Source organism: Podarcis erhardii, assembly GCF_964252035.2.
Source record: "Podarcis erhardii genome assembly, chromosome: 3".
In the NCBI taxonomy this organism is placed as follows: Eukaryota; Metazoa; Chordata; class Lepidosauria; order Squamata; family Lacertidae; genus Podarcis; species Podarcis erhardii.
The window spans coordinates 116900814-116924224 of NC_138507.1; the positions used below are offsets into that span (position 1 = coordinate 116900814).

Below are 23411 nucleotides of genomic sequence, written 5' to 3' on the forward strand. Positions count from 1 at the left end.
TATCTTCTAAAAGTCAGATAGTTGTTTATTTCCTTGACATCTGATGGAGGGGTGTTCCATAGGGCGGGCGCCACTACCAAGAAGGCTCTCTGCCTGGTTCCCTGTAGCATCACTTCTCGCAGTGAAGGAACCGCCAGAAGGCTGGGGAAACCCAGCCAGATCACTCCTGGCTGAGTAAATTTGTCTTCCATAAACACAGTTTTAACAATGAGTCCATAAATGACTGTGGGGGCCAATTCTGGATCCACACGTCCTTCCACAGTAGGGACATTGGTTTGGTTTCCGAGTGGGAGTTGATCATGGTGTGGATCTGCCAAGCGTGCCTTCCTCTTAGCATATTTTTCCCTTGTGTCCTGAGTTCGAGTGTCTTCAAAGCCCATGACACCTTTGGTAAAGGCTGTTCTCCAGTTGGAGCACTCACAGGCCAGTGTTTCCCAATTGTTGGTGTTTATTCTACATTTTTAAAGATTTGCCTTGAGAGTCTTTGATCCTCTTTTGTTGACCACCAGCATTACACTTTCCATTTTTAAGTTTGGAATAGAGTAGTTGGCTTGGAAGACAATAACCAGGCATTCAAACAACATGACCAGTCCAATGAAGCTGACGTTGAAGAATAATTGCTTCAACACTGGTGATCTTTGCTACTTCTAGTACCCTGGTATTAGTTCGCCTGTCTTCCCAAGTGATGTGTAAAAATTTTCGGAGACACCGTTGATGGAATCTTTCGAGGAGTCGGAGATGGCTTTTATATATATATATATATATATATATTTAAAGAATATTTATTAGGGTTTCCAAAATTAATACAAAAACAAGAAGAAAAAAAAGACAAAAAATAACAAAAATACAAAAATACAAAATTAAAAAAACGATTAAAACAAATACAATTTCCATTACTTATTTCCATTAACTTATTTCTCAGACCTCCTCTCACCTCCCCTTCTTGTATTCCAATTTAAATAATTAATTCAGCAAATCCTTATTATCCAAATTTAAACATCAAATACATAAACATCATTGCTCATTCTTCAACATTTTTCCTAAAGTCGACCAAAATTTCCCTTCCACGGCTTTCCCCAGTTCCAAACAAATAACAGAACAGAATAAAAATAAAACAAGTTATAGTTATATACCCTTTGGATTCCCAGACTCCACCCACCCCTTTCCCGGTTTCAGTCCCCAACAAGTGTTCATCAATTCAATATCTTGTCTAGCCTGGAGATCTCACGCCCGAGGCTTTTAAATCTCTTTCAGTTCCTCTCTGCCGGCCTTTTTGATAGTCCTTAATGTTAAACCCCAGATTTCGGAAAGGCTTCGGCCCAACAGGATCCATATTTTTTCCAGCCAGCCCTCCATACTTGAAAAAAGCGCCTATAGGGTACCCCGACATACTCCTTTCAAGTCGAAATGTCCCCAAAGCTCTGATTTCCACCTTGATCAAATTTGTAATCCTTCGGTCTTCAGATCTCCACAAAAGGGGATCTCTCAGTTTTAGGCTCACCAATTCAGGCCAGGCTTTCCACATCAGATTGTTATTCTCCTCCCGGACACTCCCGGGTCCGGGGGGGGGGGGGTGTGAAACTTTGTCTGGCAGGGCAAAAAGCCCAGAATTAAGTTTAAGATATTAACAGATGCGAAGGAAAGAGGGGGCTTTGCCCTGCCAGACTTAAAGTTGTACTATGAAGCCGCAGCTTTCTGCTGGCTAAAAGACTGGCTACTTCTCGAAGACACTGACGTACTGGACCTGGAAGGTTTTAACAATGCTTTTGGTTGGCATGCATACTTATGGTATGACAAAGTTAAGATCAATAAGGCCTTTAAGAACCATATTGTCAGGAAAGCAGTGTTTAATGTCTGGATAAAATATAAAGACTTATTGGAAAATAAAACTCCAAGGTGGCTTTCACCTCTGGAGGCTAAGGCCCGAAAAAGACCCAATATGGAGGCCAAATGGCCAAAATATTGGGAAGTATTAGAAAAAGATGGAGACAATTGGAAATTGCAGAGTTTGGAGAAAATGAAGGATAAGGTGCGAGACTGGTTACATTATGCTCAGATTAAAGAAGTTTTTAAAAATGACAAAAAGTTAGGGTTCCAGGTGGAGAAATCGAAGTTAGAAACAGAATTGTTAGAACCAAAGACCAAGGTACTATCTAGAATGTATAACTTGCTGCTAAAATGGAATACACAAGATGAAACGGTTAAATCGGCTATGATAAAATGGGCACAGGACATTGGGCATAACATTATGTTTGAGGACTGGGAAAGGTTGTGGACCACTGGGCTGAACTTCACCGCATGTAATGCTCTGAAGGAAAATGTAATGAAAATGATATATAGATGGTACATGACCCCAGTTAAACTTGCCAAAATATACCATTCGTCTGATAATAAATGTTGGAAATGTAAAGAAAATGAAGGAACATTCTTTCACCTCTGGTGGACATGCCCTAATGTGAAGGTCTTCTGGGAAATGATATATAATGAGCTGAAAAAGGTATTTAAGTATACCTTCACAAAGAAACCAGAGGCCTTCCTTCTGGGTATTGTTGGCCAGAAGGTGTTAAAGAAGGATCGAACATTTTTTATGTATGCAACAACGGCAGCAAGGATTCTCATCGCAAAAAACTGGAAAACTCAAGATCTACCCACACTGGAAGAGTGGCAGATGCAGCTGATGGACTATATGCAACTGGCCGAGATGACTGGCAGAATCCGTGATCTGGGAGAAGAGAAGATGGAGGAAGACTGGGAGAAATTCAAGATGTATCTACAAAAACATTGTAATTTGGTTGAATGTTAAGAAGGATGCTAGATTATAAAAAACTGGCCACCACTAAACTAGATTTTAATTTTGATGATAAGTGAGACTAAAGAAAATATAAATTTTTTTGGAAGAAGTGCTAGATTATATTTGAATGAGTGGACATGAGATTGTAAACAAGTTGATAATTTGTTTGGAAAAAAATTTTAACGATGTAAATGGGAGCGGGAGACGTGAGGGAGTCCAAAGAAGTGATGAAATTGTTGTGATAGAAGTAAGATCGTTTATTATTTGTGCATTTATATTTAAAAACTTTAATAAATATTTATTAAAAAAAAAAAAGAAAGAAACTTCAGCTCCCACAATTAATCTTTTATCTTCTGGTAAAATTTCTTATAGTATCAAACCATGAGGGTTAAAGTCTTTTAATAAAAGAAAAAAAGGTCCTCTCGACCTTAGATGGCAAGTTCTTTGCTTTAAATTATCTACAAAGGGGGGGGGGCGGACTTCCTTTTTAACTCTTCCCCGCTCGTTCCTAATTCAGGAAAAAAAATTCTTTAAATTCTGAATTCCATATTACTCACGGGTTTATACTTTAAAGTCCAATTGTTCCAAGGAAAAAGTCAGCGCTCTCCGTCAATGGCTTGCGGCTTCACTCCGCAGAAGGAGCAATGTACTCACAGCACCGCGCCGCACCCCGTCCCCGTTCCGAAGCCTTTAAAAAGGCTCCTTCGTGGTTTGGGGGGCGCAGATGGTGCCTGCCGAGTCACCAGGTTCACAGGCATCCGTGCCTGTGATTTTTAAGGGTCCCCGCGTCGCCGCCGCGGACAAGACCCGATCCTGCGGAGCCGATTCCCTCCGAAGCTTGGAGGGAATCCGCCATTAAATGATGGCGCTAACCCGGAAGTCCCCCGGAGATGGCTTTTATAAGTGGTCCATGTTTCACATGCATACCGTAAGGTTAGTATTATGATAGCTCTGTAAACAAGCATTTTGGTTTCCCTGCGAATATTGACCCATTGATCCCAGCCTTTCATAGGATGAATCAATCATTAATTTACAGAGCTATATTAAGGCTCTCCAGAAGTCAGAGGTAGAACCGAGTGTTCCAGGAAATATTGCAAATTGGTACAATCATATCTGTGTTCGAAGGAGCATAACTAAATGGGGGGGGGGGAGCCAACATAAGAAGTTATTCCAGATTCGAAGGTGAGCTTTCACTGATTCTTTGTAAGGAGGTAAGTTAAATCAAGTCTCTTCAGGCTTTGTCAGCAGCTTGGACTTTTGATGGTATATTCGGAACTTGTATTGTAAAGAATTACAGATCAGAATACAAATGATCTGTATGAGGACCTGTACGTAAATGCATTGTAACAGGCACAGTTGTGTGGGTGGTATTCAATGCTAGTCCTACTCAGGAGTAGACCCATTGTAGTCAATGGACATGACTAACTTAGGTTTGTTAACATAAACAAGTCTACTTTGAGTAGGATTTAGCTGAATACAACCCTCAATATTTTATGACAAAAATATGTGTAGATTTATCTCAATGCACACATTTCTAAACAGATGTTATCATAAAATATGCATTTTGCTTCATTTATTGAGCAAAATACAAATCATGTATGTATGTATGTAACCAACATAGTTTGTACATCACTTAATCATAAAACCCCCTCTAAGTAGTTAAAATTATTGAAACTAGAGTTAAAACAAGCTAAGCTTTCTCTCTATGTAAAATAAGCAGTTAAATAAATGTACATATTGAAATAAATGTCAATGTGATACATATTAGGCTGGAGTATATTAATTTGGACAGTTCATTTAAAAATATGGATCAAAACAAATTAATGTCCCTTTCCAAGAAACAATGAGCAACTGCTATTGCTGTTTTTCCTTTTGTTCCCCCTGTGTACAATGCCATGGCCTTTGGCTAGTGCAATAAAGTTTATGAATGAATGAACAAAAATATATATAATAGAGTTTAGAAAATTGTTTGAGATTGCAATCCTCTTCCGATTTATTTGGGTGTAAGGCTCACTGCACACACTGGAAATTTTATCCAGTGTAGATAATGAGAGAATTGCTCTAAGTCAACACTGGTCTGCTTACATTGGCAAACTTCTAAAAAGAAATTTCCATTGTTTTGATGGAAAGGTTGTGCCTCTACAGATCTAACTTTAATATACTAAACACACACACACCCAAACATCATATCCATGCATACAAACATGCAATTTCCATGGAGTTCAACGGAACTTGCTCTCAAGTGTTTGGCATGAGAGGTGTGAATTGTTTGGATCTGTACTAGTTTGTGATTTACATGTCTTGGAGCCATATTCAATTAACTCAACACGTTAGCAGAAGCCAAATTCCTGCTAGAGCTATGGGTCTTCCCCACCACTCCTCACCCCTTCTTGGGAGGGTTGGGAGAACCTCCAGAACAGCACATGGAGCTAGAAGAAGGGAGATTATTCGGCTGGGCAAGCAGAAAAGCTATGTGTTGAATACAACTCTTGGTACCCTTTCTCTCTTTCAGTGACTTCAAGATATCAGACAACTTTTGCCATGGAAAAAGCTCACGGCCACCTTTTTGTTCTTCTCTGCTTGGGAACCCTGAGAGAGTCAAGTAAGATCTGTTTAAAGATGTCAGCAGAATGATGTGGGAGAAAACTCCCTTGGGAAGTTTAGTATGGAGGCTTAAACTAATTCCCAGTTAGACTGTTAATTCAGTAATGCATTCAAAGACAGATTCCAAGAGAGTCTATGAGATGAAAGGACACATTATGAGACACTCTGGACCATTCCATCATATAGCCAAACACTTCTGCTACTTTCTGTCATCCTAGCAGCTCACTGTCTCTTCCTCCAAGCAAAGACCTTAGAAACAGTTATTCAACCTATGGTTTTTTGTTTTTTTTTTTGCTGTGTGTAGAGGCCTCCTTGCATCTTATATGGAGCTATTCTTCTTTCCAGCACACAGTGTTGGGCTCCTCCTAAAACTTGTTCTTACTAGTTGTGGTGGAGTCTCCTTCTTTGGAGGTCTTTAAGCAGAGGCTTGACAACCATATGTCAGGAGTGCTCTGATGGTGTTTCCTGCTTGGCAGGGGGTTGGACTCGATGGCCCTTGTGGTCTCTTCCAACTCTATGATTCTATGATTCTATGATTCTAGTTTTGTTGTCCGGTGCTGGCCTTAGGATTTTGAGACTATCTACCTCAATGTAAAGTTCTGCACCTTAGCTGTTCGTTTTGCCTTCATGCTCCACCTGTTGCCTTAATAATACAGTGGTACCTCGGGTTACAGACGCTTCAGGTTACAGATGCTTCAGGTTACAGACTCCGCTAATGCAGAAGTAGTACCTCGGGTTAAGAACTTTACTTCAGGATGAGAACAGAAATTGTGTACTGGCGTTGCGGCAGCAGCAGGAGGCCCCATTAGCTAAAGTGGCACCTCAGGTTAAGAACAGTGGACCTCCGGAATGAATTAAGTTCATAACCAGAGGTACCACTGCAATAATAATAAATTTTTATTTGTATCCCGCCCTCGCCAGCTGAGGCTGGGCTCAGAGGGGCTAACATCATAAAAACAACACAATATACATAAAAACAGACATCAGTTAACTAAAATACATCTTAAAATTAATTCAGACAAATTAAAATCTGGGCAGGTGGCAATTATCAGGTTGGAATTGAGAGCGGTTAATACTTGCCAGGACCAATTGTTTCCACTGATCATACAAGGACCTGTGAGTGGGTTGGGGGTCTCCTTCAGGCTTGTTTTATACAATGGAAAGTAAGTCAAACTGCATTCTGCCCAAAGGCCTGGCGGAACAGCTCTGTCTTGCAGGCCCTGCAGAAAGATGTCAAATCCCACAGGGTCCTGGTCTCTTGTGGGAGAGTGTTCCACCAGGCTGGGGCCAGGGCCCAAAAGGCCCTGGCTCTAGTCGAGGCCAGTCTAATTTCCCTGGGGCCTGGGATCTTCAAAGTGTTGTTGCTAGCAGACCATAAGGTCTTCTGTGGGGCTTACCAGAAGAGGTGTTCCCACAGGTACGAGGGTCCTAGGCCATATAGGGCTTTAAAGGTTAAAACCAGCACCTTAAACCTGATTCTGTATTGCACTGGGAGCCAGTGCAGCTGGTATAGCACTGGGTGAATGTGATCCTGTGGTGGGGATCCCGTAAGGAGTCTCGCTGCAGCATTCTGCACCTGCTGGAGTTTCTGGGTCAGTTTCAAGGGCAGCCCCACGTAGAGTGAACCTTGCAACAATCAACTATCTGCCACTGCTGAAAACAGAATGCTGAACCAGACTTTGTCTGATCTATGCTCTCATGAACTACCATTCACATATTTAAAGAGGCTGCCACATGACACCTGCCTCCCCTGAAGAAAAAAATCATGCAAGTTAGGTCTCATTCACAGCATATATTAAAAGAAACACGATACTACTTTAAGGTCATGACTTCCCCCAAAGCATTCTGGGAGCTGCATTACGTCAAATGAGTGAAGAGTTGCTAGGAGATCCCCTATTCCCCTCACAGAGCTACCATTGTAGTACAGCCTCAGAGAAGCCCCAAGAAACCATAACTGATGAAAAGGTTATATTTATTCAAATATGACAACACGGAGGATTTGCAAACAACCAATATCGACATAATTAGCAAAATCAAAATATATCTGATGCAGAGAAGTTCTTTAAGGTGAGATTGGGTCCCTCCCTACTTCTTTGCATGTTTACAGGTTCCACTTGTGGTCCTGCAAGAAAAGATCCAAACAAGTTCTTCCTCATTGGTATTGGAACTTCGAGTATGTGAAACTGATAAGCACACTGTGGCCACACTAGGTTGGCATTCACCCCAGTGTGCTTGCCAAGTCTATAGCAGCACATAGGAGTACAAAAAAGGGGAAAAAAGAAAAAAGAAATTGATTTCAGGATTCATTTTTTCTTGGGAGGTGTCATCTTCTGTATATCATGCTGGATACCCTTCACCTTGAAACGATCCCACAAAATCCACTTAGGACCTAAAAGCCAGACAGTGTTGGATGACAGAGTTCCCTAAATCCAGTTATGCCACAGGTATATATACTAGAAGGGATGTGGGTGGCACTGTGGTCTAAACCTTGGCCTAGGGCTTGCCGATCAGAAGGTCGGCGGTTCAAATCCCCACGATGGGGTGATCTCCAATTGCTCAGTCCCAGCTCCTGCCCACCTAGCAGTTTGAAAGCACTTCAAAGTGCAAGTAAATAGGTACCGCTCCGGCCGGAAGGTAAATGGTGTTTCCGTGTGCCGCTCTGGTTTTTCCAGAAGCGGCTTAGTCATGCTGGCCACATGACCTGGAAAAACTGTCAGCGGCTCCCTCAGCCAGTAATGCGAGATGAGCGTGCAACCCCAGAGTCGTCCACTACTGGACCTAATGGTGAGGGGTACCTTTACCTTTATATATACTAGAGAGGTTCATAAAAAACTTTTTTTTGGAAAATGTCTGCTCCAAAGGTCTTCTCTTACCACACTAGGGATTATATAGCTATAACTGAAATTTCATGTATATCAGTTAATATCTTGACCCTCCTCCATGAAAATAGCTGTCTACTTGACCGTTTTCCTATGTTTTGAAGGCTGAAATTTCAATTCAGTGGAGCAGGGTCAAGATATTAACTGATATGCATAAAATTTCAGATATAGCTACATAATCCCTAGTTTAGTAAGATAAGACCTTTGGAGCAGGCATTTTCAAAACGTTTTTTATGAACTGCCCTAATATACACCCCACTTGACTTTCCTGCCAATACTGAAAGCCAAACAAGCAAATTAAAAACACCACTTCAAAAATGGGACTCCCAGCAGTAGGGAGTAGGTGAAAAAGAGGAGGGGCTCCTTAGGGCTCCCCCCAAAAAATATCCTACTCATCCCCCAAACATGCAAGTAGCAAAGTCCATGCCACAAAGGAAGGGAAGGAATCACAAAGAGAAGAGTAAAGTGTTTGGGACGAAGCCATCTTATAAAGCCTGGCTTCTTCCCCATCCTGATTGGCCTGTCAGCTCACCTGACCCTTCCCCAACTCCTCCGCAGGGCTAAACCATTTTGAGTCTTCTTCCCAGGGGAGTTGAGATGTGGCAAATCCACTTGCGCTCAAGGGTGGGAGTGGCACTCCCAGAGCGGCTTAGCAGTCAGTTCCTCTTTCCAAGAAACTCTGGTAATGGTAGCTCTGTGGGGGGGGGGGTAGGTATGTGGGTGGCACACAATTGAAATCCTCCCCCCAATTAATTTTTATTGATTCTCAAAAAAATTAACAAATTAATGCCTAGTTAATTCGAATTTAACATAAAATCCTGTTGTTTAGTTGTTTAGTTGTGTCCGACTCTTCGTGACCCCATGTACCAGAGCATGCCAGGCACTCCTGTCTTCCACTGCCTCCCGCAGTTTGGTCAGACTTATGCTGGTAGCTTCGAGAACACTGTCCCACCATCTCGTCCTCTGTCGTCCCCTTCTCCTTGTGCCCTCAATCTTTCCCAGCATCAGGGTCTTTTCCAGGGAGTCTTCTCTTCTCATGAGGCGGCCAAAGTATTGGAGCCTCAGCTTCAGGATCTGTCCTTCCAGTGAGCTCTCAGGGCTGATTTCCTTCAGAATGGATAGGTTTGATCTTCTTGCAGTCCATGGGACTCTCAAGAGTCTCCTCCAGCACCAGAATTCAAAAGCATCAATTCTTAGGCGATTAGCCTTCTTTATGGTCCAGCTCTCACTTCCATACATCACTACTGGGAAAACCATAGCTTTAACTATATGGGCCTTTGTCAGCAAGGTGATGTCTCTGCTTTTTAAGATGCTGTCTAGGTTTGTCATTGCTTTTCTCCCAAGAAGCAGGCGTCTTTTAATTTCATGACTGCTGTCACCATCTGCAGTGAATAAAATCCTATGCAGGTGTCTTCAACAGTAAGCCCCACCATGTTCTCTTATAAAGGGACGGGAATCTGACATTGCTCTAAACACTGGCAGAGGAATAGGGCTGCAGAGGGAGCGGACCACCCCCGGCACCACTATTCAGGTAGGGTACCATCGCGGTGGCCCCTCCGGACACGCGCCATGCACACGTACACAAGCTGGGCGCCACACACCCGCAGGGGGCGCACCACACCCCCAGAACACACTCCATGCCCCCCAGGGTGCATGCCATTCCCCTGCCTGCTCTCCGCCACCGATAGCGGAGCATACAGCTTTGCCACTGGCTCTACAAAAAAGAAGAAGAAAGGTGCTCAGTTCCATCACCTCCCCCAACCCTGGCAAGCAGGGAGCATTTTAATAGGCAACTTTCAATCCACCCTAAATAAAACCAAGGAGTAGCTGAACTATAAGCCTCATGTTTATATTTTAATGCAGACCTCCAGTTCAGAAACAAGTCTTAGAAAATTCATCAGCTTTTTTGAGGTATTATTTGCTCCTCTCAGATTTCCTCAAATGTCCAACCTGTTTGGGAAACTCAGCATTTGTTTAAAAAAGGTAAAAAAATAATAAAAATAAACAGTAGCCGTTGTAGGAGATTCAAGAGGAATTGAATGAGAAAGTGTCCAGTTATTTGATTCTGATATATTATGTTTCTTGAACAGGTTTCGTGTACAGTTATGTAAAGCCTACACGCATCAATTACAAACAATGTTTAAAAAAGGGTGGCCGATGCTTCGCAAGAACTAGCTGTGAAGAACAGTTTGTTTTCTATGGACACTGTCAGAATGGAAGCAGAGGCATATGCTGTAAAAGGTAAATCCATAATATTGCAGGTTAACGTGGCAGAGTGGAGAGTATTATGGAGGTGAAATCAAAAATTTGGTGTTGTTTAGCCATTTAGTCATGTCTGACTCTTCGTGACCCCATGGACCAGAGCACGCCAGGCATTCCTGTCTTCCACTGCCTCCCTCAGTTTGGTCACACTCATGCTCGTAGCTTCGAGAACACTGTCACACCATCTCGTCCTCTGTCGTCCCTTTCTCCTTGTACCCTCAATCTTTCCCAACATCAGGGTCTTTTCCAGGGAGTTTTCTCTTCTCATGAGGTGGCCAAAGTATTGGAGCCTCAGCTTCAGGATCTGTCCTTCCAATGAGCACTCAGGGCTGATTTCCTTCAGAATGGATACGTTTGATCTTCTTGCAGTCCATGGGACTCTCAAGAGTCTCCTCCACCACCAGAATTCAAAAGCATCAATTCTTCAGCGATCAGCCTTCTTTATGGTCCTGCTCTCACTTCCATACATCACTACGAGGAAAACCATAGCTTTAACTATATGGACCTTTGTCGGCCAGGTGATGTCTCTGCTTTTTAAGATGCTTTCTAGGTTTGTCATTGCTTTTCTCCCAAGAAACAGGTGTCTTTTTATTTTCGTGACTGCTGTCACCATCTGCAGTGATAATGGAACCCAAGAAAGTAAAATCTCTCACTGCCTCCATTTCTTCCCCTTCTATTTGCCAGGAGGTGATGGCCCCAGTGGCCATGATCTTCGGGGTTTTTTTTTAATGTTGAGTTTCAGACCATATTTTGCGCTCTCCTCTTTCACCCTCATTAATCCCCCCTCACTTTCTGCCTTTAAGGTTGTTTCATCTGCATATCTGAGGTTGTTGATATTTCTTCCGGCGATCTTAATTCCAGCTTGGGATTCATCCAGCCCAGCCTTTCGCATGATGAATTCTGCATATAAGTTAAATAAGCAGGGGGACAATATACAGCCTTGCCGTACTCCTTTCCCAATTTTGAACCAATCAGTTGTTCCATATCCAGTTCTAACTGTAGCTTCTTGCCCCACATAGAGATTTCTCAGGAGACAGATGAGGTGATCAGGCACTCCCATTTCTTTAAGAACTTGCCATAGTTTGCTGTGGTCAACACAGTCCAATTAAAATTAAACGTGTGTATTAACGTGTGCTGGCAGGATCGTAGGAGAATACATGTCAATGAAGGAAAGGAGCGTGAATAATGTATCCCTGCAGCATGGTGACATGCTTGGGCTGGCTTTCCTGAATTCAGAAATCACTTAAGAAACACGTGGATTTACAGAAACACGTGGATTTACAGGATATTACAAAGGTGCTGGTTCTGTGGTGATTTTAAAGGGAATGAAAAGGGAGTAGGGAGCTTTGATCAGGAAGATCCAGGTGTGTTGGGATGGAGAAATTTCTAAGACCTAGCAACTCAACAAATTCCTGAGCCCAGTGCTTCCCAGCCTGATGCATTTCAGATGCTTTGGACTAGAAGTTCTATAAGCCCCAGACAGCATGGCCGATAGCCAGAGATGGTGGGAATTGTAGTTCAAAACATCTGGAGCAAACTGGGTCGGGAAAGGCTTCCTTAAAACTTTCAGAAGAGGGAACCCAATTACTCTAGCAAGATGGGCTCCTGCTATATAATTGTCATGTCTTGTGCTGAGGTGAGGCAAGGTAGAAGCTAAGCTGGGTGCAAAGGGTGGTACCAGGCAGGTTGAGGGACTAAGCACATAAAGGTCGTCAAAACAGGGGCACAGAGGTTTCTTCGGTAGGGAACATGTTGAGCCACAGTGCTATGCACAATAGTGAGGCCCACTCAAAGTGAAAGGTCTTAACTTTGCATACAGCCTTCTCCATTAGTCTCTCACTGCAATGGAGAGGGGAGAATGGTTGCACTGATTCCCCCATGGAATGTCATATCTTCTGATTGAAGGGCCAATCGTCCTTCAGGCTAATAGGGTGGCAATGTTTCTGAGATGTGCCCTTCCCTTTCTGTTTTTGTACTCCTTCATCCCCCTAGACCTGAGTTTTGCTATAAAGCAGATTCATAAGTAGTAGTGGTAGTGGTGGTAGTAGTAGTAGTAGTAGTAGTAGTAATAATAATAATTTATTTATACCCCACCCTCGGCTGGGCTTCCCCAGCCACTCTGGGCAATTCCCATCAGAATTAAAAGAACAATAGAGCACCAAACATTAAAAACATTCCCTAAACAGGGCTGCCTTCAGATGTCTTCTAAAAGTCAGATAGTTGTTTATTTCCTTGACATCTGATGGGAGGGCATTCCACAGGGCGGGTGCCACTACTGAGAAGGCCCTCTGCCTGGTTCCCTGTAATTTGGCTTCTCACAGTGAGGGAGCCGCCAGAAGGCCCTCGGAGCTGGATCTCAGTGTCCGGGCTGAATGATGGGGGTGGAGTATACCTTCAGGTATACTGGGCCGAGGCCATTTAGGGATTTAAAGGTCAGCACCAGCACTTTGAATTGTGCTTGGAAAAGTACTGGGAGCCAATGTAGGTCTTTCAGGACCGGTGTTATATGGTCTCAGCAGCCACTCCCAGTCACCAGTCTAGCTGCCGCATTCTGGATTAGCTGTAGTTTCTGGGTCACCTTCAAAGGTAGCCCCATATGGAGCGCATTGCGGTAGTCCAAGCAGGAGATAACTAGAGCATGCACCATTCTAGCGAGACAGTCTGTGGTCAGGTAGGGTCTCAGCCTGCGTACCAAACAGAGCTGATAGACAGGTGCCCTGGAGACAGAATTGACCTGCATCTCCATGGACAGCTGTGAGTCAGGGGTACAGTTGCCCCATTCAGGACCAGGGAGTCCTCTACACCTGCCCACCCCCTGTCCCCCCCAAACAATACTTCTGTCTTGCCAGGATTCAACCTCAATCTGTTAGCCACCATCAATCCTCCAACTGCCTCCAGACACTCACACAGGACTTTCACCACCTTCACTGGTTCTTATTTAAAAGAGAGGTAGAGCTGGGTTTCCTCAGCATACAACCAGCCAAAACCCCCTGCTGATCTCTCCCAGCGGTTTCATATAGATGTTAAAAAGCATGGGGGAGACGATGGAACCCTGAGGCACCCCACAAGTGAGAGCCCAGGGGTCTGAATACTTATCCTCCCCACACCACTTTCTGGACACAGCCCAGGAGGAAGGAGTGGAACTATTGTATAACAGTGCTCCCAGCTCCTCTAAATGGTCCAGAAGGATGTCATGGTCGATGGTATCAAAGGCTGCTGAGAGATCCAGCAGAACTAGGAAATAGATTTCACCTTTGTCCCTATCCCGCTGGAGATCATTGACCAGGGTGACCAAGGCAGTTTCAGTTCCATGTTGATGCCTGAATCCTAATTGGAAGGGATCCAAATGGTCCTCATCCTCCAGGCATGCCTGGAGTTGTTCAGTGACCACCTGCTCAATCACCTGACCCAAGAATGGAAGATTTGAGACTGGGTGATAGTTGGTGAAATTGGCCGGATCTGGGAAGGCTCCCTCACAGAGAGAAGCATTCACCACCGTGCAGAGCCCATCACCCAGCCCTTCTTGGTTCACTTTTATGAGCCAGGATGGGCAAGGATCAAGGAGACAGGTGGTCAGTTTCATTCATCCAAGCAGCCTGTCCATATCCTTGGAGGTTAACAGATTGGAATTGATTCCACGCACCTTGACTAGACAGGGCTCTTGCACTCTCCCACCCTGCCCCTGCTCCCATGGTGGAGTCTACCTCTTTCTGAATCTGAGTGACTTTATCTGCAAAAAAGACTTTGCAAAATCGTTGCAAGAGATCCTGGGGCCCTTACCAGGCCCCGATAGCACTGGTGGTTCTGTTAAATTGTGAACCACCTGAAAGAGTCTCCTGCTGCTGTTTTCTGCAGATGAAATAGAGGCGGCGAAGAAGGTCCTCTTCGCTATTGCTACCACCACTTGGTAGGCTCGACATTGAGCATTAACTCATGTCCAGTCAGATTCAGAATGAGTTTTTCACCACTGCCACTCTAGCCATCTCAGTGTTTGTTTCATTGCCCTCAGCTCCAGGGGAAACCACAGTGCTATCTGGGCTCCAAGGAATCAAAGAGGGCATATCAGAGCGATGGTCAATAGCCCTGGTTAACTCTGGAGTCTGGAGACCAAAGCTTATTGAGAGAGTTCGGTATGTTTAGGCTGGAGAAGAGGAGAATGAGAGTAGATAGCCATCTTCAAATATCTTAGGGGCTTTTACATGGAAGATGGAGCAAGCTTGCTTTTTCCTGCTCCAGAGGGTAGGACCTGATCCAATGGATTAAACTTACAAGAAAGGAGATTCCAACTCAACATCTGGAAGAACCTTATGATGATAAGAGCTGTTCAACAGTGGAATGGACTCCCTCAGAAGGTGGCGGATTCTCCTCCATTGGAGGTCTTTTGAAGCAGAGGTTGGATGGCCATCTTCCTTCATTGCAGGGGGTTGGACTAGATGACCCTTGAAGTAACTTCTAACTCAACAATTCTATGATTCTGTGACTAGCTGTGAGATCATATACAGTGGATGCTCGGGTTGTGAATGTGATCAGTGCGGGATGCATGTTCGCAACCCGCAGCGTTCGCAACCCGTGTCTGCGCACGCGCGGCTTGCAAGTTGACGCACCTGCCCAAAGCGTGATTTAGCGCTTCTGCACATGGGCGACTGCCGAAACCCAGAAATAACCCGTTCCAGTACTTTCGGGTTTCGGCGGTCCGCAACCTGAAAAAACACAACCTGAAGCGGCTGTAACCCGAGGTATGACTGTATATCTGGCCTGTACCTGTATATTGGGATGTACCTGGTCGATCCTGGTTGATTGCGGCATCCTCCCCCCTCCCCCCAAAAGCTCAACAACTTTGGCTCATCCTCCCCCCAAAAAAGCTCAACAACTTTGATGAAGCTTTCCCCCCAAATAGCACAGCAACTCTGGTCAATCCAATGGGTAGATCACGGCCAGTTTCTTTTTTTTAATAATGGGAGTAGATTGCAGTCTCTTGGAAGTTGGTCGTACCTGATATATATGTTTTAAATAGGTTTTGGATATATTCAATCATTTTTCTTGTGTTGTGTCTGTAGCCCTGGGTCCCTCTGAGCGGAAGAACTATCAATAATTTATCAAATAAATAAATAAATACTACACCTTTTTAGGGATGCGGGTGGCGCTGTGGGTAAAACCTCAGTGCCTAGGACTTGCCGATCGCATGGTCGGCGGTTCGAATCCCCGCGGCGGGGTGCACTCCCGTCGTTCGGTCCCAGCGCCTGCCAACCTAGCAGTTCGAAAGCACCCCGGGTACAAGTAGATAAATAGGGACCGCTTACCAGCGGAAAGGTAAACGGCGTTCCGTGTGCTGCGCTGGCTCACCAGATGCAGCTTCATCACACTGGCCACGTGACCCGGAAGTGTCTGCGGACAGCGCTGGCTCCCGGCCTATAGAGTGAGATGAGCGCACAACCCTAGAGTCTGTCAAGACTGGCCTGTACGGGCAGGGGTACCTTTACCTTTACCTTTACCTTTACCACCTTTTCACTTAATGTTTTTTTCTTCCTCTGCAGAGACCCAAAAGAGTACTGCAAATGGCGGGGAGGTGAATGCACTAAAAATAAATGTCCTCCAGATAGTTCTTCCCTTCACAAGTGCGCTAAAAGGTTTTTGTGCTGCAGAAAGTGAGTTGCAAAGCTTGACAGATAAAGTGCAAAAAGGAAAGAAGAAGAAAAATTGTCCAGATGACTGCATATCTTTAGTGGGGTATCTTTAGCAAAGGGTAAATTGCATAGCAGGAGGGGGTTGTAGGAGATACACTGTAAATGATTGGCTGAGGAAATAGGTTCAGCTGCAATCTACACATCTATTAAACCAATATCCTTGAAATGCTGTTTACCTGGTCTCAATGGTTGGGTTATCTCTTTATTTACATGAGCAGCGAGTCATAAGAAGAACCTGCAGGATGATGATGATAATAATAATAATAATAATAATAATAATAATAATAATAATTTATTATTTGTACCCCGCCCATCTGGCTGGGTTTCCCCAGCCACTCTCGGCGGCTTCCATAAAAACCAAAAATACACTAAAATATCACAGATTAAAGGATGAGGCCAATGGCTCTCCTGGCCCAGCATCGTGTTCCCACAGTGGCCAGCCAGATGGCCCAGAACATCAGCGCAACAGCACTCTGAACATTTGCCATTCCCAGCAGCTGGCATTCAGAGGCATACTGCCTATGAAGTGGAAGCAGAACATAGCCACTGTGACTAGTAGCCATTTATACCTTTATCCTCCATTCATTTGTCTAAGCCTCATTTAAAGCCATTCAAGCTGGCGGTCGTCACTGCCTCTTGTGTAAATCAGACCGTTGCTGGGATTGAATGCCACAGAGGACCATCAGAGCTCAAGTGCCAGACCAGTGAGAGTGAGCTAAAATATGGGAGCAGATGTATGGAGACCACCAAGCCCTTTACCAAGGGCTACATTAAAGCTTTCCCCCCAGCTGTGTGTGAGGCCAGAGGTAAAATTTCACAGAGGAATGGATGCAATTTTTACTTAATCACAGTGTTACATTTCACATCCAATAAACACACAAGACGTAACCGGATGTACATTTGAAAAAATAATATATGCTATTCATTGGATTGGACGCGGGTGGAGCTGTGGGTTAAACTACAGAGCCTAGGACTTGCTGATCAGAAGGTCGGTGGTTCGAATCCCCGCAATGGGGTGAGCTCCCATTGTTCGGTCCCAGCTCCTGCCAACCTAGCAGTCCGAAAGCACCTCAAAGTGCAAGTAGATAAATAGGTACTGCTCCAGAGGGAAGGTAAACGGCGTTTCCGTGCACTGCTCTGGTTCACCAGAAGCAGCTTAGTCATGCTGGCCACATGACCCGGAAGCTGTACGCCGGCTCCCTTGGCCAATAAAGCGAGATGAGCGCCGCAACCCCAGAGTCAGCCACGACTGGACCTAATGGTCAGGGGTCCCTTTACCTTTACCTTTTATTCATTGTATTGAATTGTAGATTTCAACAGCTCATAAAGTTCAACGAAAAAAGTAGAAGACCCGGTGGATCAGTTCATTCTCTAATCAGTTTATGCATAAGGTCCATATATGTGAAAGTGTCTATTCCACCTGTCTGTTCATAGAGTTCAGCAATCCACACGAAAAGTTGTTGCAGTTCCACAGAATCCTTTCACAGAGTCTAAGACAAGGATTTCTGGAATATTAGCCTTGTTTCGCCATCCTGGGCTTCATCAGTAGTACAAACTCATATATGATATCACAGGACAGTGGATCTTATAGCATAGTAGTTGAACATTATGAGCTACTTCTGTTGAAATCTACAATTCAATACAATGAATAGTATGTATTATTTTTTCAAATGTACAGCCAGTTACCTCGTGTGTTTATTGAATATGTTTCACGTAACCAGAGGTTTGTTGTTGTTTTGCACATTTCACATCCATGCAAAGGCTTGAGGTTGCCGCAAATCTCCTTTCCCACCCATTTGTCTGAAATTTGGTGGACTAGCCCCTCGCAAAAAGGGGCTACTGCATTTGGGCACATTTCATCAAATTCATCCAAACAACTTTAAAAAACAACAACCACAAACCCACCAATGAGTATTTATTAATTATTCCATTATGGTCAATAGGGGAGACATCTGAGGCTTCAGAAGTTTAGGCAAGACAAGCTCTACTTCATATTTAAGGTGTGAAACCTGATGTTAGCCCAGGTAACTGAATCAAGATCTGCTGTCTGAATGAAGGGACCCCTCCCCCCCCCACCATGTGCTTAGTTTTTCTATGTATAATCGTGACAATATGCAGTAAATTGGTATGGTCTGATGATACATGGCTAATGAGCCATGTTTGATTAGGTGGCAGCTTTTTCAGAGCCAGGTCAAAGTTACCAGTTATTTGAGAGCAGTAGGTTTATAAGGTTTTCCTCAGTGTTTTCTGGAGTCACAAACTTCCCTGTTTACTCTTTCAGGCATCCGAAATAAAAACCAAAGCATTACTAACTCTGGCTGTATTCCAGCAAACATCCTTGAGAGCTGCAGAAGCAAGGAAATCAACAACTGTGTCTTCAAAGGGTCCACACAACCATCAAATATGTCGCTGTGGAATAAATACAAGAAACATTTAGCCATCTGTTTGCCTTATCCCTATCCTCACCTTTCTACACTGTTTGATATGAACGTTGATATGAACGTTTAGATGATTTCTCTTGGGTCTCCAAGCTGTCATCACAGCAGATGTCTTGTAATAATGATTGCCAGTGTTTAGTACTTCACAATCAATTGAAAACTATGTTTCTTATTGAATTTCTGCAATCTGCTTTGTAGGAGCCAATGTTTTATTATTACTATTATTATTATTATTATTATTATTATTATTACTAAGTCTTGCTGCACCATTCAGACATCAATTTCAGCCTTTGGCAGTCTTGCCTTTTGACAGGAGTGGCCCTGCCATTTATTTATTTTTGGCCAATTATTTTTATTGATTTTCCTAATTATTACAAATCTTGCCAAATTAGATTAATTAATACAATTTCCCAAAACTGGCTTCCCACTCTCCTTATAAGGTATGTCCAAGATGAACCCGTGTTTCTGCTCATATTCTCAATTAATCTCTAGATAACACCCCCCCCCCAGTATTTACCAATATTATTATCCATCAGCTGCCACTCTACATCCCTGCGTACAGCAAAAAATAAAGTAATCCCCCCTTCTTCTCTTTCTCTCTCTCTAATCAATAATAGCAAGTGTAGCTTGTTTTTCAAATTCAAATCCCCCCACCCCCCATTTTAGCTGTAACTCTTGCTCACTCTGCCCAAGATCACATTGATGGCCAGCACTACCCTTTTGCATGAAGTTCCTACCAGGAATTTTCAGAGTTGCGTGTCAAGGTCCCCAAGCCACCCCCCAAATAACTCACAACGCACACTTAATTTTTGTTTAAGGTTTTTGGCATAATTTTGGCCACAACTTTATTTAAATGCAAAACTGTGAGTGGTTGTTTAGGCACTGGTTAAGACTATCTGTCCCCCCGCCTGGGGACAGAACTGACTTCCGGGCATCACCGAAAGGCAGTGCGGGGGAAAGCAAGTCGGGGAGAAATGGAGCTGGGTCACAGACCCTCAATTCTCATCCGCATGCTCCCCGAAGGCTTGCCGGCCCTAGTCCCATTCCAGGGATTGGACGAAAAGATGGCAAGCCCCAGGATTCCTTTAACGGAATTCCCTTTCCGCAGCAACCATGGAGGGGCAGGCCCAGCCTATCCTAACCCCTCCTCCACCAATTTATAACCAATGCCTAACCGCCAATCGAGCCCTTTACGCTCGCCGCCAACCACTCACAATCCCAACCCAACCTTCAACCTTGCAGTTACCGCATCCAACCAAACATCATTTCCCAGTACAGAGAGATGTACCCCATCATTGCGGTAAAGGGCCAGAGCCTTGAAGGTAACATCCGGGCGGGAAATAACCAACCCACCCAAATCCGCCACCTTCTTACACACTGCGGAATTAATGCGCTTCCTGGCCCTTTCAGCAGCCTCAGGTCGAGAAATGCCGTGCCAATTGCGCCTTTGCAGCAATTGTGACCAAAATATTTTAACTGTGGGTATTAAGGTCACCAATTCCCCCAAGTCTCTCTGAATCGTGGAGCGCAAAGTAAAGCAATCATAAGTTGCTACATCGTTCTCCCCCAGCTGAACCACAATTGCCATGGGGGGGGGGCATCCGAAAGCACCCTCTGCTTAATTAGCGGGATGAATTCGCTCCACTGCATTCTGCGCCTGGACATCCACAACACCTGCACATGCTGCGGGAGGCCAAGACCCAGTCCCCTTCCAGACTGCCTAGCTCTGATGCCAGCCCAGTAAACAATGCTGTGCCCCACAATCCAGATGCGGACTGGAGCTAGAAACATGGGCAGGAAGGCCAAGATGGCGCCCCCAGTCCAGACTCGTCAGGGTGCTTGCCAGCTCAGTGCATGATGCTGTGGCCGGCAATCCAAATGCGCACAGCTGCTCCTATGAAAAAAGGAATAACAGACAGGCATCATTGGCGATGCTTCCTGACATAACCTTTGTCAGCATCAGACTTCCAATGACCCGTATTCACAATCCTGTCTACTAACAGGCCCCAGTGCGCGGCCTTTGCAGCAGCACCTATTTGGAAGGAATGAGGCGTGTTCAGCGGTAGGCAAGCCGCAGGCTGCAATAACTGGCGCACGACGTGAGCAATTAGATGCCTGTCGAACTGGAACCCATTTCTGTGCACTAGGATCGAGCCAGCCCCCAGGGGAATGAAAAGCCAAATGGGCAAGGGCCCACCTCACCTGTGACTGGAAGCCTGATGATGGCAACCCTGCTCACTAGGTCTGACTTAGAGCTCCAGACACTTATGACAAGCTCCAAAGCAGATAAGGAAAAGTCCTGAAGCAATAAGCCTCCCAACTCTCAGCCCCGTGCTGGCTCCAACACAATTTCCCCAACCCTCAGTACACCAAAATTACAATAGAATACTGAAATAAGTCTCGTCTTGATCTTGAACCAGCCGACAAGTCTTAACTTGTTGCGGATACTGCATAGGTCAAAGATTGACCGCCTTCCTGCCTGCTGTCCTGTGAAGGTTGGAGCCTATTCCAACCTTCCGAGACCCTGCGCACGACACACTTTTAGAAGGGTCTCTGAAAAGTTAAAGCTTTACTCTAGCAGACATTGCAGCGGACTGAATTCTGATAGTTTTAACACTGCATCCGATCTGCAGCAGGTGGGCGAATTACTGCAGGTCCTGCTCAGAGAATGGAGGCAGGTTCCTCTGAATGGCCGAGGACTGCCAGCTAAATTTTAAGAAATCAGTCCAGGCCTTCTCATAAGACCTGAAAGAGGATGGGGAAATGTAAGCTACTCCTCATAATTATTAATTGTTGCCAAGTGCCACAGGAGCTCCAGAAAAATCCGGCTATAGCTGGGCGTCCAGAGCCCAGGATCTGAAGCTCTCCAACTGAAAAAACGGGATAGAGCAACAGCAAAAACATTAGATGATCCCGAAATAAAGTGAGCAGAAACGAAATATTAAACCTTAAGCAGTGCGAAGACTCTGCCAGAGCATGAGCACCGTTTTGCCAGGACTCTCACACTGCCTGGTTATCAGACCAAGACAGACCCGACGGTCCCTAAACTCCTCAGTCCAGATGTGCGCTGACACTACAATGGGGAAAACTCGAGAAAAGTTAGGTTACATGTGATTGCCTTGCCCTGCCAGGCTCAAGGCCACTGTACATGATGATGAAGGAACCCCGGGCCATGAGACCACCTAGCCAAGCAGGAATGGAAGGGGCAGCCTGGAGCAACCACCCTGCATGCAAAATTTAACTGACCTAGGAATGATAGGATCTGACAAAGCAACACTTGCTTCAGAGGAAGCATTACAAGAATAACATCCTTCAAGGCAAACAGCTTTTCCACAGGCAAGCAGATGTTTGAGCAACGGTATCCAGCTAGCCCCCAAATACGTTAAAAGGGGCAGTAGGACCCACTGTCCTCCACTGCCAACAGAACACCCAGCTCCTCAGGGAATAAAGGGGCATCTAGTAAGCTAAGCAGAGGCTGGTGTCACATGAACCAGCCAGTAAAATAATCCACATAACGATACCCCCAGTTAAACGAGTCTTGACTCGCAATGTTCAATCCAGAAAGGCGCTAAAGGACTCAAGTGCTGCACAGCCTATTGAGCAACCCACTGGCATCGCCTTATCAATGTAAGGACCATCCAATTAAAGCCTAACTACTTAAAATCTTGAGGGTGAACCGGCAGTAGCCTAACAGCTGATTCAATATCGCATAATGCCAACAAGGCACCTCCTCCAATTTGTTGGTAAGCTCAACTGCCTGATTCAAAGATGCATATTTCACGAAACAATTCCGGAGGGATAGCATCATTCACTGAGGTGCCTTTGGGATGCGATAAATATGGATCAGATGGAATTATATGGGGCTTTCTTAGGGACGATCCCCAATGGGGATAAATGAAAATCGGGACTAGAAGGAGAATCAAGGGGATCCCACCATACGTCCCAATGCAAGCTGCTTCCTAACCTTCTTTCTGGCTACCACAGGTAGCTCTCTAACTGGCTTTTGAGTTGCTGTATTCTGAGCCACTGGCTGAAAAGCCAGAGGAATCCCAAACCTTGGGAAAAACCCTTCCCACAAGCACAAAGCTACTGACCCATCTAGATAACCTTTTAGCCAGGCTTTCAAGGGAGATATTTTTATGGAAATATGGGCGAGAGGTATTGAGTTATTGCTTGCCAGCCCCCGCTTGGGCAAGATGCCCTGCCTTGTGTTGCCACCATGATGTGTAAATTTACAGGGCCAACACTGGCCAGAAACCCTAAAGAAGTCCCAACAAAGCTGCCACCGGGCCAGCTTCCTGCATACCAGCTTCCGGTTCTATTGCTCAGGGAATTTCCATTTGAAATGTGGAGCTGCGCAAATGGTCCACATGTCCCCGTCCCTGCGATCCTAGCGAGCTAAGGGGATGATGGCAGCCCTGCGTCTAACATTCCCATCATAGTGAATTACCACTTATAGAATAGTGGGGTTGGAAGGGACTCCGAGTATCATCTAGTCCACTCCCACAATATAATAACAACAACAACAACAACAACAACAATAATAATAATCTAGTCCACTCCCACAAAATCATCATCATCATCATCATCATCATCATCATCATCATCTATTTGTACCCCGCCCATCTGGCTGGGCTTCCCCAGCCACTCTGGGCAGCTTCCAACAAAATATTAAAATACAGTAATGCATCAAACAGTAAAAGCTTCCCTAAACAGGGCTATTTTAGATGTCTTCTAAAAGTCTGGTAGTAGA

General features: G+C 44.7%; 1 long non-coding RNA gene across 1 annotated transcript; it reads left to right on the forward strand.

Annotated features, from left to right (window-relative positions):
• The first annotated feature begins 5300 nt into the window (after nucleotides 1–5300).
• Nucleotides 5301–18656, forward strand: LOC309338064. Its single transcript, XR_014154658.1, has 4 exons — nucleotides 5301–5393; nucleotides 10365–10515; nucleotides 16071–16181; nucleotides 18550–18656. It is a non-coding gene; the product is annotated as an uncharacterized lncRNA (long non-coding RNA).
• The last annotated feature ends 4755 nt before the right edge of the window (nucleotides 18657–23411 follow it).